We start from the raw sequence: 14,302 nt of genomic DNA, 5'->3' as shown, positions 1-14,302 counted from the left end.
AGTTGGGCACCCCTTTTCTATAGGACTCGCTCAATGTGCCTCTCCAGCCTGTCTTCTTTCTTTTTCGTTTTCCTTATTTTTTGTTTGTCTCTCACAAGCTTTACAATTTTCACTGTATTGGCCTGTCTATATTGTGGTTACAAGCCTTTGGAGGAGAACCGACTCTGCAGTTCGCCAGTATATAATGATTTGGTTAAAGCAGGCAGTGTTCAAATTAATAACCTATATTTCCAAAATTATAAGATTTACACCAGACACCTTCATAGTTACATAGCTATCTAAGTGGGAAAAATTACCAAAGTTCAACCTTTAAAAAACATTGCTTTATGCTTTTTATCTAAAAGAAGGGCAAAAAAAAAAACAACCAAAAAACAATTATAGCAATTTCCATTAATGCCATAAAAAGGGGAAAAAATCCTTCTGGATTCCATAATGGTAACCTGATTTCTCCTTGGATCAACAACCTGTTTACATTTTAATTATATCCTTGAATATTATGTTTATATATATAAAACTGAGAATTGCACATCTTTATTGATCTTAATGTAAAGAACTCTTTCCTTTGCTGTAAGTGAAAACACCTTTCTTCTTGTCTCAATGGATGACCTCTTGCCTGTAGTATATTTCTTCTAATGAACAGGTTTACACATAGCGGTTTGTACTGACCCTGTATATATTTCTGCTAATAAACAGGTTTGCACATAGCGGTTTGTGCTGACCCTGTATATATTTGTATTGAGCTACAATAACTCCTGTTAGGTGCCTTTTTCTAAAAAAAAAAAAAAAAAAAAAAGGTTTTCCTAATAACTAATGTTTTCCAGGGGGCGGGGCCGGACCGCCAAGCTGGCTGGTCGCAAGAGAGACCAGCTCCTGCAACCCAAGGCCTGACAAGCAATAAAAATCCGATTTCTGGCACAAAACTGACCGGCAACAGTGGCTCTCAGCGGGCAGAGAACCCTGGATCTAGGGTGAGGCTGGCCAGACGGGCTTCAGTCCCCTGGAGGAGGAATCCTACCTGACACTTTTGAGGCCTGCTGTGGAGGCGCGTGGGGCAGACGGCCCTGCCCTGCCGCGCGCCATGCGGTACACAGAGTCAAACCCGCGGGGATCTGGTCCCGTACCCCCCCGCCCCATCTGGACCGGGGGGGTGATCCCGGTCCCCACTCTCGAGACCCGACGACCGCAAGCACGACAGGCGAAGCTACAGGGCCGCCAAGACCCACGTTCCAGGCACTGTCACCAAGATGGCGGAGGCCACTTGTGAAAGCGGTGAGTCCAGAGCCTCCACAGGATACCCAACAGCAGCAGTGCAACGAGCGGACTGCAACCACCCACCTGCACACATCCCAGAACCCCAGCAAGCCACCCACCTCCACTAACACTGGACCCTCAGGGGTCTTCCGCTGGGCTCCGGTATTTCCTCCCTCCTCCAAGCAGGGAAACAAGACGCCCCACAGAGGCATCAACCGCCCGCAACCACCGCCGCACTGGGAGGCAAATTGGCATGAGGAAAAGCAATAGAGCCATCACCCTCATTCCTGAAATAGAGATCCTCACATGCGACTGAAACGCAATAGAAAATCTACCCAGCATCCAGCAACTGGCAGCAGACCGGGCTCCCAGATATATTAAAAATCAGCAGCTGCAGAGGACGTCTCTTCCTCACCTAACAAGGGACTTTTTACAACCGGGACTATCCTGTCCTCCACCATCCACACCGGGGAAAGCCCAGGGGACTTTTGCACGTCCAAACGGTTATAGCGATATATCTTATGGACACTACAAGCTAATGGGTATACTCACCTAGTATGTTTAAGATCATATAGTCACACCATACGAGAGACCTGTTTTAACCTGTTAAATAAGAATACCGTATACCCCTCTCGAAACTGCAATATCATTTACCTTATCATAACTTTAAGCGTTACTAACAATCTCATAAGTCTACCTAGCCTAGCATTCAAATAGTTGAATAGTTAATCTGTTTAGCGGGCATTTTGTTTAGCATGTAACTTAAGTAAGAAATGCAACATGTACCAATGTCACAGATGAATAGAAAAAGCTTGACTACTATAATATATTCTGACAACCTAGTTTTACCCGACCTTTTTAAAAAAAAAAAATGTGCACAGTATTTTCTTATGTCATGTTATCTTCTGCTATTGAAAGGCTTCCTGTAGCTATTGTGGCGTAGCAAGCCAGATTGTTCAATTCATGCACAAACAAAATAAAGAATAAAAAAAACAAAACAAAACAAAAAACTAATGTTTTCCATCCCGCTAATTAATTAATCGCTCAAAGAGCGATCACATGGCCCCCTATAGCTGGCTATGGATCTGCCAGCAGGGGGACTGTCTAAAATATCAGACAGTCCCCCTGCTGGTAGGTAGTGTAAAAAAAATTATTAAAAGGTTATAAAATAAATTAAATGCCTTTTTATATATATAATATATGTATATATATTATATATATAATATATATACATATTATATATATGTAACGTCATACGTAATGTATTTTAATACTAATATAAGTATATATATTAATATTAAAATACACTTAGAATAACGTTACATATATATAATATGTATATATATTATATATATAATAGATCTACATATATATATATTATATATATACGTATAATTACAATAATAAATAAATAAAATAATTAAATAAATAAATAAAATATTGAAACAAAATTTAAAATAAATTATATATTCATATGTAATTTCATTCTAACTGTATTTTGTTAATAATATATATATATATATATCGGTAACAAAATATACTTAGAATGACATTCTATATATATCTATCTATATATAAAATACAAATAACCGCAAATATATATAGAGAGATAAATACATATAATTACATAAAAGATTACATTAGTATACACGTAGAATTTAAATACCTATAAATGCATATATATTAAAATTCTACGTGTATATTTAAGTAATTTTTTAACATAATTATGTCATTTGATTAATTAAAATTTGATTGACATGCCTGACAACACAGGGAGAAAGTGCAGAGAATTTAATTCACAAGCACTTTATTTGACGCTGTAACTCTCCAAGACACCCTAAAACCTGTACATAGGGGGTACTGTTTTACTCGGGAGACTTCGCTGAACTCAAATATTAGTGTTTAAAACTGGTAAATTGTGGGGCGGGGCCTAACCGCTGAAGCGAGAAGACGCTGACCTGTGCAGCTCCTGCTTCACACCGAGATTTAATCGGTTTTCACCCATTCAAAAGCGACTCAATCGGCTCAAAAAGGCCACCAGGCAGCAGGTGACAAGGAGAGGCACAGGATGGTACCACAAAAGCGACTTTTACAGGGCAACTTACCTGCTCCTCCGGCGTGGCCTACTCGCATGATCGGCGCGAGGGAGGCGGCCGCTCCCCCGCTGTCATCCACGGCGGACAGACCGAAACAAGGCCCACGTTCCCCCCCCCTTTGGACCGGTGGGGGTCATCCCGGTCCGGCCGCGGGAGATCCGGGCGCAACCTGGCGAAATCGCTATGGCAATCCCGGGACCTGAACCAAGCAGCAGTACCGCACGCAAAATGGCGGCGACAGTGTGCTTAACCAGCACTCGAAGCGAACAGACAGAGGCAGAGAACCGGCTGAACAAAGCCTTCCAAACCTTATGGGACAAGCTGGAAGCTCTTCTGTTCCCAACAACCCCAGAGTAAGGGCCTGACACCAGGCTGCACACTCACACAAGCTTACCCAAACAGAAGAGTACGCAGAAAACTTTACCACTGGGCCGCACTGACAAATGGCGGGAACTCACCAAGAAGCAAGGGACTAAAGATACGCCTGGCGGCAAAAGGAGCAAGAAGGCAGACCCCTGGAACCTGACAGTACCAATGCCGAGGCGCACTAGCCCACTCACCCATCACCCTGGAATTCCCAGGCGCCGGCTGAAGGTACGAGTGGCAGTAACGAGATCCCCCTATAGCCGACCACAAGGGAAAGAGATACTGCGACCGAGCAGACGGCAACAGAGGGGGCGCCCCACGCGCCATGCACCAAGCACCGCCCTGATTCAACATGTGCCTGCCAGACAGCAACAGCCTCGGCGAGACCACTCTGGGTCTCAAACTCTCATGGAGGTATCAGGGGGAAACACGTGGGAACGGAGAGGCCCATCCTGCCAAGCCCTTACAAGCTGGGAAAGCCAGCAGCACCCCCCTGGGGCACGGGACTATGCTTCTTGCATCCGGGACGGCATAGGTTAAGCGGGGCCTGAGGAACTTAACAGCCATACCCTACCCTTTTCGGGAGATCTGGGGAACGGCATACCAGCTACACATAAGAGACGCTATCCTGTCGCTTCTATTCCGATATATACCGCTTTTTCTTTTGTTCTGTTTCTTCTTTTTTTATTTTTTTATTTTATGAAGCAGCTATGTGTTTAATTTTACTCATGTTACCAAAAGGGGTGCTAGCGCATACTCAACGCCCCTCACCTAACGTTACCCAGCCTCTACACACTCGCACTGAGGGGTAGGATACCACACATATATATCACGTATACTTAGGCAGTATCCCCTACTTATACCTGTCTGCCCGCTGCGGACCAAAACCGCTTATCACTACTAAGCACTTGTCTCCGACCTCCCTGACTACTTAACTCGTTGACTCTAACCTGTTAACGCAATTGTTACTAACTTAGTTTTATTTTTATTTTTTAAAGCGCTAGGTACGCATATACCCACTGTTACCTCTGCTAATTACATATCTAGTTAAATTAATCACTGGGCTCTTGAGGCCTATATGTCACGCTACAACCGAGATACACACGCATCACCTGAACAGCAACTAGTGCTGTTCTATGCATGTTTAACCTAGCAAGTTATACTACAAACACGGTGTCTAAGCGTATGATGTTTTATAATAACTATAAAAATGTGCCTATATAACGTATGCCATGACTTGTACTACCTATGTTTACTGATTTTACTGGATGTCGCTGTCGTGGCGCATACCAGCCGCCTGTTTATTCTGTGCACACCCAAAATAAAGAATTTAAAAAAAAAAAAAAAACTGGTAAATTGTATTACAACGATGATATTTTAAGTAAAAGTGACGTTGTTTGCATTTTTTTACAAACAAACGGCACTTTTATGGACTATATTATTGTTGTAATATGTTTTACTGTTTTAAAACACTAATATTTGTGTCTAGTGAAATCTCCCAAGAATAACAGTACCCCCCATGTACAGGTTTTATGGTGTTTTGGAAAGTTAGAGAGTCACATATAAGGCTTGCATTTCATTTTTTTGACATTGAAATTTGCCAGATTAGTTATGTTGCCTTTGAGACCGTATGGTAGCCCAGGAATAAGAATTACCCCCATGATGGCATACCATTTGCAAAAGTAGACAACCCAAGGTATTGCAGATGGGGTATGTCCAGTAATTTTTAGTAGCCACTTAGTCACAAACACTGGCCAAATATTAGTTTTTTGCTTTTTTCACACAAAAACAAATATGAACGCTAACTTAGGCCAGTGTTTGTGACTAAGTGACTACTAAAAAAGACTAAACATACCCCACGTTCAATACCTTGGGTTGTCTACTTTTTCAAATGGTATGCCATTATGGGGGTAATTCTCATTCCTGGGCTACCACACTGTCTCAAAGGTAACATTACTAATCTGGCAAATTTCAATTTGAAAATGGAACGTTCTATATTTGACCCTGTAACTTTCCAAAACATCATAAAACCTGTTAATGGGGGGTACTGTTCTACTTGTGAGATATCGCTGATTACAAATATGTGCATTTTTTTGCAGTAAAACCTAACAGTATTATGACATTTACAGCTAAAATGTGAAGCGGAACTACAAATTACAATTTCTCACAGTTTTTTTAATTTTATTCATAATAAATTATGTTTCATATATAAATATTTTATATGAAATGAAAGCCCTGTTTCTCCTGAACAAAATGATATATAATAAGTGTGGGTGCATTTAATATGAAAGAGGTGAATTACGGTTGAACAGACATATAGCGCAAATTCCAGTTTTTGTTTACGTTTTGTTTTGATCAGAACGTGTACTATTGACTCCGTCCTGAAGGGGTTAATTTATGTACTTTATACCATTGTCACCGAATGATACCATTGACAACCGAAAGAGGGTGGTATACAGTGTATACAATGGAACTTTTCTGGTGCCTCTTTGTGCAGACTGTCTGGTGCAGCTGTGAGAAGGACTCTACACTCCGACATGAGTGACTCACCAACCCAACCACAGGACTTCCAGTCCATGATACAAGCTGCAGTAGCAACATCAATAGAAAAGGCACTCTCCAAAAGTCCTCACGCAACCTCCTACTGAGGTCTCTTCACAAGCCGTGGGCATGCCACCTCCGTGTGATGATGACACGGTAGGCTCAGATGTCTCCAATACCAATGCACCAGCCATAGTCAAACGCTACGGGAAAGGCATTACACCCTTGCCCACTAAGTACAGAAATACTACTACGGCTAAACACCCTAAATAATTAGCGGTGTCAGAAGCACCACCGCCTGTGAAATCCTTGGAGGAGGACGATGACTTCCATGTTGACATCATGGACACATGGCGGGCGGAAGACTCTGCATCTGGCAGTGAAGATGAAGGGCTGGACCTTCCGACCACAGAGCTGAAATATGTTAAGGAATCATAGGAGGTTCCTTCTCTCACGGAGACATTCAGGCCGCACAAGAAAATGGCGGGCTGTTCCTGGACACCCAGGGATGCCTCATGTTTGATCTAAGTACCATACGACACCTGAGATCCTCGGAGTGGTCCCGGCCTTCTCATCTGGACAAGTTCATCCACTAATGGACTCACAGGCCATTCGGGAGTAGGCACAGCGCAGCATCTGCTAGCTAGGTAACTCCAATGCTGCCTTGTGTACCAAAAGGCGCAGAGCTGTATTACTCTGGATCAACGCCAAGCTGATGAACATGACTATAAAAGATCTCTGCCCTTCAGCCAATGGTCTCCTGTTCGGTGAAGACTTCATCCACGAGCTTAAAAAGCACGTCTCGCTCTTCACCACATTGAAAAAGGCCCAGGCTTCGATGGGGCACGTGTTCCACTGTGCTCCACCAAGAGGTGCTTTTGAGAGGGCTGGTCGGCAGAGAGGTTGAGCCACACGCCGCTTCTGGGCCTTCGACCCGAGGCCTCATCCTCAAGAACCTAAAGGATGCTTACCTATACAGTGTCAGTTGCACCTTCCAGTCGGAAATTTTGCCGGTTCACCTGCCTCCCTTTCAGACTCAGATTTGCCCCATGGTGCTTCACGAAGCTTCTGAAGTGAGTCATGACCCACCTCCGCTCTCACGGCATCAGATGTCTCTTATATCTAGACGATTTGCTCATCTTCTGCGACTCAGCCTCATGCCTATCTTTTCAGATGAACTTGAATCCTTAGGTTTCGTGGTTAACCTGGAAAAATTGGTACTAGAGCCGACACCAGTCGTCCAGTTTCTGTGACTCAAGATAGATTTGACTACTTGCGTTCTACTCCTTCCCCTCTCGAAGATTCTCCACCGGGGGTCTGTGGTCAGCAGAGGATATGGGGCCCCATATCAACTGTCTGGAACTGATCGCAGGCTCGTTTGCAATACGCAGCTTGGCGAATACCATGTCAGATTGTTGCATATTACTCCGCATGGACAACATCTCGGCAGTCCAGTACATCAACAAGTTGGGCGGAGCACACTCCTGAGCACTTGCGGAGGCAGCGAAGGACACTTACACCTTTTGCCTGTCTCGCAACATTACCTTGAGGGCGGAATACTTACTGGGCATGTCGAATCTAACAGTGGATCGGTGTTCCCGTCACTGGAGAGACAGCAACATTTCTGAGCCTGCACGAATGCAGGGGATGTCTACTGGTAGACCCTTTTGCATCAAGGACCAATCGCCAACTTCCATGGTTCTTCAGTTGGCTCCCTGATCCAGACTGCGAAGCGGTGGACGCATCCCTACAGGAATGGCCTTCGCTAGGGGCTATGCTTTCCCACCTTGCTTCATGTCGGTGAGAGTTCTACACCAACTGCATGGGCGGGGGATCTCACTGATTGCAATGTTGTGACCGAGCCAAGCATGGTTCCCGGACCTGTTGGAACTGTCCTATCACCATCCACTTCTTCTTCCGAAGTTTTTTATTTCTACTCTCTAACCCCATGGGATCATCTAGAAATAGTGGCTTGGATTATTTCAGGGGATCTTGGAATGTCGACGACCTATCGCAGGCCACTAAAGACCTATTGTGGGACTCATGGGCTCCCGGCACTGCCTTGCTGCCTGGAACAAGTGGAAAAGCTGGTGTGTGGAGAGGGATTGCGATCCCTTTACGGCACTTCTACCAGTCGTACAGAATTTTCGGAATTTCTGGTAGTTCATATCGTTCCTTTAACGTTTATCGTTTGGTCATTTCTGACGCACATATTCCAGTTCTCGGTTTTCCGGTAGTCTGTCGACGGATATCCAATTATCACATCCACCCACTCCAATAAATTCTCGTCTCTGGGACCTGGATATGGTCCTTCATTTCATGAGGGATTGGCCGGATAACCCGTTGTTGTCTCTTCACCAACTCTCTGCAAAATTAACCCTTTTACTTTTATGGTCTCCTTTCGTCAGGTTTCAGACGTTCGGGCCTTGGATGTCGACAGCATCTCCTTCTCGACAGTAGGGGTTTGTTTTTCTATTTCGCATTGGACTAGACTAACTCTACTTTGTTTTTATGTTTTACCTGTTTTTTTCCGGCTGACCTGCGGATTTGCGTGGTTAAGACGTTGCTCCAATACGTGGAGGTTACCTCTTCTCTGCGCCGGGCTCCGTCTGGACGACTCCTTATTTCATATGTGCATCAACATAAACCGGTCTCTTCTGCGACCCTTGTGAGGTGGGGTAGGTACACTACGTTAGCATATTCTACAAATGTGCTCTTCAAAAAAGTTGGTAGAAATATAGATCGGGCCGTTCCAGTGAATATGATCTACTTGGATTTAACTAAATCATTTGATACAGAATATTGTTATTCAAAATGCATTCTTGAATATTTTCACCTTAACAACCTTGAATAATTTTCCAACCCTAGATGTTAAGTCACAGGTCTGTTTCCTGGTTGAGCTTTTGAACCATTTTTAGATATAGGCACCTCTTCAGAGAAAAGGCAGTGTTTACATTACTGCTTAGGAACACCCCTTGTGGCGGTCACTCAGACGGCCACTAAAGGTGCTACCTGTGTCAGTGCTACACAGTGTGCATCACTGACATCAGTGTCTCCACAGTCTGCATGGATACACTGAATGAATGTTTTTTATAGAGATGCCTTGATTCAATGCATCTCTATGAGGAGATGCTGATTGCCACAACATGGTGTTTTGCTGCACATGCGCAATAACCTCCAAATGCTTTCTTAGCACTGGAAAGCATTGGATTGGCTGAGATAATCAAATTTGATTATCTCAGCCAAGGAGGCAGGGCTTGGCCAGCCATAACGAGACTATCACGGCACTGGAAATAAGGTGAGTAAAATCACCTTTTTAATGGAGGATAAAGGAGGGCTGGAGACCTTAACAGCAGATTTAAAACTATAGTGTCTGGCATATATGATTGTATTCCTGAGACTATAGTGTTTCTTTAATTTGGCCCTGACAAACACCAAAAATGTGAATATATTTATATTTTATCTATCAAGCAGTTCTAATATTTAACAGTAAAACATAGCATGTTTTTATGCCTACCAACTTTTTGGGGGACATTTTTCAATTTTGTAGTCATGTCTTGCAGTACAGGTCAGTTCCCTGGTGTCCCGCATCCAAAAACACCAGGGAACTGTTTTTGAGCACTGTTTTTAGCAAGGGCATCAGCAGCATTTCGTGCATGGTTGCATCAGTGATAATCGGGCCAGACAGGCTGTCACACCCCTTCAGTGGGCAGCCCCGCACGTTGTGGAAGTCACTTGTTATGCCCCACCTCAGGGCCCCCCATCCTGATTTCATACCACCAAATTTTGGAAGTTATGTGCTTTGCTTTATTTAGTATGTTTTGTTTTTTTTTAAATAAATATTCTCCTGATTTTAGTAAGCCCTGCTATCTCCATCCACATAACAACAATGCACTTTCAGTGGGGATAATGTATAATGTCAATAGTCTGTAAATGAATAAAATGCTAAATTGTCTCCCTTAAAGTAGTTTTAATCAACAGAGCTCCCAAGTCATGTTGTAAGTGGAAGAATCATGACCCTTTAAAAACTAAAGCAACTATTGTCTTTGGAAACACGCTGAACTAGGCAGATTAAACAAATAATAATAAAAACAAGCAAACACAATAGCATTTCCCTCCGGTCTGGGAAGACTTAAATGTGCAGCTGTATATCGTCTCAAATTGCATTGATAAATCCCAAGTAACACAAACCATAACTACTTCTATTAAGCTTGGCTATCCATTTATGAAGCACTTTAAGCGAAATAATGTATCAGTATTCTGTGTTGCACTGCTAGATGAAGACAATCCTTTACAAAAACCCCAGAGGGTTAATGCAGATGAGGGATTCCACTTGTATTGCATGAACACATATGACTGACTGTGGTTGGCTGTTGGGAAGTGCTGGAAGGAGTCAGAGAGAAGGAATTTAGAGCTGTTGTCAGAGGAGGGAGTTGTGGGTCTGGAGTTACAGGCTGTGAGGGAGCTGATGGATAGCAGGTTATGTGTATATTAGAATTTGTTAGGAGCTTAGGAGGCCAGCTGGTAACATAACACGTGATCCAACCCTTTGGTATATCTTAGAATGTTTCAAACACTGTAAAAGTACAGCTGTCAGTACGTTGTAAACACAGCCCTAGGTCAAGATGTTCTACTCTAACTTTAAGATATTTAGTTGCATAATACAACGCTGGGAATTCTCAGGGATATCAGAATGGTCAACAAAAAAGGCAAGTCCTTAATGGCGAGCATTATTACAATTAGGTTGTTATTATACTGTGCCATTCCAATGACAATTATAATGGTAGGTATCATGAATACAAAACAAGTGTACCTCACTCTGTCACTATTTAACCTTTGGACTGTGCATCATTCTGTACCCCATAACTATATATGGACATTTAAAAAAAACTGTGGTCTGTAACTCTTATTGTTTTCATCTAGGCTACACCTCACTGAGGGTGATGAGTGTAAGAGTTCACTGCATGTTAAGTGCAGGTGAACCCGCTAACCCCTTTAATAACCCCATACCCTAACACAGACAGTGGACATGTTGTGGACTGTTGCTCATCCCACACCCTAAGATGATGGCATCCCTCACATAACACAGTTATTATTATTATGGTTATCATTAGCTTTATTCTGCAGCGCTTTACAATATTATAAAGGGGGAAATTTAACAATAAATGAGACAATTATAAAATGTTACATAAACAATACGTCGATGAAGACCATGCTTGAAAGAGCTTACAATCTAGAGATTAAAATGTTTAAAGTAAGTAGCCCTGTTGTGACTGCAAAATGCAGTAGTGCATGGGATTTAAAGTGTGACAATGGCAGAATGGCAAGAAAAATCTCACCCGATAAGGATTATAGCTATGACGCTAAAATGTAAGCCGCCTGCTAATTTACGTCTGTAATAACATTTATTATTATTATTATTATTATTGCCATTTATATAGCGCCAACAGATTCCGTAGCGCTTCGCAATATTATGAGAGGGGGATTTAACTATAAATAGGACAATTACAAAAAACTTACGGGAACAATAGGTTGAAGAGGACCCTGCTCAATTGAGCTTACATTCTATAGGAGGTGGGGTGTAAAACACATTAGGACAGGAATTTGCAGTCAAATAAGGTGGGCTGCCCTTTAGGAGAGAGCAAGAGACAGGTATGTGAGGTAGAGGTTAGTCTTGGAGGCCATAAGCTTTCCTAAAAGATGGGTTTTAAGGCACTTCTTAAAAGATGCAAGACTAGGGGAGAGTCTGATGGCGGTAGGCAGGCTATTCCATAGGAAGGGAGCTGCCCGCGAGAAGCGTGAGTTGGCCGTATGGGTGCGGACAACAGACAGGAGGTCGTCACGGGCAGAGCGGAGAGACCGAGAAGGGACATACCTATGGATCTGTGAGGAGATATAAGAGGGGCTAGAGTTGTTCAGTGCTTTATAGGTGTGAATTAGTACCTTGAATTGACTCCTATAGCATACAGGAAGCCAATGTAAGGACTGGCAGAGGGGTGAGGTGTGAGAGAAACTAGAGAGGAAAATCAGTCTGGCAGCAGCGTTCATTATGGACTGTAGCGGTGCAGTACGGCTTTTGGGAAGACCAATCAGGAGAGGGTTACAATAATCCATGCAGGAAATTACTAGAGCATGGACAAGCTCCTTGGTAGCATCTTGTGTAAGAAAGGGGCGGATGCGGGCTATGTTTTTAAGATGGAATCTACAGGATTTGGCAACATGCTGGATGTGAGGATCAAAGGTGAGGCCAGAATCAAGTATGACGCCTAGACGCTTGCAAGGATGGACTGATGTGGGTACCCCAAACTTTAAGGGGGAGCAAAAGAGGAGGATCAGTATTAGGAGGAGGAAAGACAAGGAGCTCAGTTTTAGAGAGATTGTTACCAATGATTGTATTGTTTCAGACTATGCATTTTTATAACTCGGCACGCTTAGCACCATGAAACAGTTAGAGCAATGATATTTCCATGAACTAGGCGTCCACATTAAGATAATTGGTTGCTCTGTTTTAATGCTAAGGTGTGAGTGTTTGTTTGCGATGACTGAGTTTTGTATGTGTGTGGGAGAGACTGAGTGTTGTATGTGTATAGTTGTCGATTGTTCTGTTTGTGGATGAGGCTGAGAGCTGTATGTGTTGGGTGAGACTGAGTGTTCCTGTTTGTGCTGGTTTATTGTGTGATCGCTGAACTTTATGTGTTGAGGAGCTTAAGTTTTGTGTGTATGTAGCTGAGTGTTTTGCCCCTCTCTCCTTTAGCTTTTGGCAGAGGGGATGTAATCCATAACGGTCCAATGTTGGAATAGCTGAAAAATCTGGATTTCTGGTGGTCTGGTGGCTCACGATTGTGGTCTACTCCAGTATAATGGAACTGAAGGTAGCTCTTAAACTGATTTAAAACCAATAGAAGTACAGATCACAAAGGTCCCTCAAGCAGGTGATCTTTCTGCAAGCTCAAGGAGGCGGGTCTCTCTCATGACCAGAACTGGAACTCCAGGTTCAGACAAAGATACACTGGACCTCTGTCCAAATACAGGACCTAGGTGGCTGCCATTGCCACATTATGGGGAAAACTGGCTGTAGATAAAAGGCAAGTCCACTCTCTTCATTAATAATATGTAGTGTGCTCTGTAACAAAATAAATCCAAAATTAAGTTTACTGACTATGGTGCTCTGAGTTTACCACACATATATCCTATAGATCAGGGGTAGTCAACCTGGTACCTACTGCCCACTAGTAGGCTATTTGGGATTTCAGGTGGGCGGTGGTGGGTTCTGCAGAAAACGCCCGGTGTGGTTCGATGGCCATGGACCAAGGCCATCAGGGGAGATCCTTTTAGATCCCATGTAGAGCCAGCCTTGCTGTAAGCCCTCTTGTGCTGGTAAGGGGATTAAAGATCTCCCTCACCAGCCCGCTGACACTTAGTTCCAGCAGAGGGAGGGAATGATTTGGGAGGCTCTGTGTTTCTCCCGTGAGCAGGCTGGGAGTTGTGATTATACTTACCAAGTTGTGGTTATACTTAATTTTCTCTGTGGCAATGTACTTGAACATTTATATTCATCAATTATTTTCACATTTGCCATATTTTAATTTTTGAGCTATCTCTAAACAGTAATATATGTTTCTTAATGTGATACTCAACCGATGTTGGAAATAAATAGTACGCAATTTAAAAAATACATATTATACGCTAGTTAAAATAATGCAGTAGTGTAGGGAATAATAATGAGTTCATTTGTTGGAAAATATATGAACTAAATTGATGAACCTAGATTCAGAATTACTGGATTACATAATTAAATAGTAAATATATGTATTTTATAATTAAGCGATTGTTTTACTTATTTACATAGAGGATATATGGAAGAAAAAATATTTTTGTTGATTGATCTTTTTATTAAGCTAATAATAAGGTGATTAATACTAATGTAAAATTACCCTCTGACTACAGCTATGCAGAAAATGTAATTTCATGGAGTACTCAAACATTAGTGATCATCAGCACAGAAACGTGGTAAGAATGACAAATATCTTACATTCTCTTGGGTCTGC

This window comes from Pelobates fuscus, chromosome 3 (genome assembly GCF_036172605.1).
Source record: "Pelobates fuscus isolate aPelFus1 chromosome 3, aPelFus1.pri, whole genome shotgun sequence".
NCBI lineage: Eukaryota > Metazoa > Chordata > Amphibia > Anura > Pelobatidae > Pelobates > Pelobates fuscus.
This window is presented reverse-complemented; position numbering follows the sequence as displayed.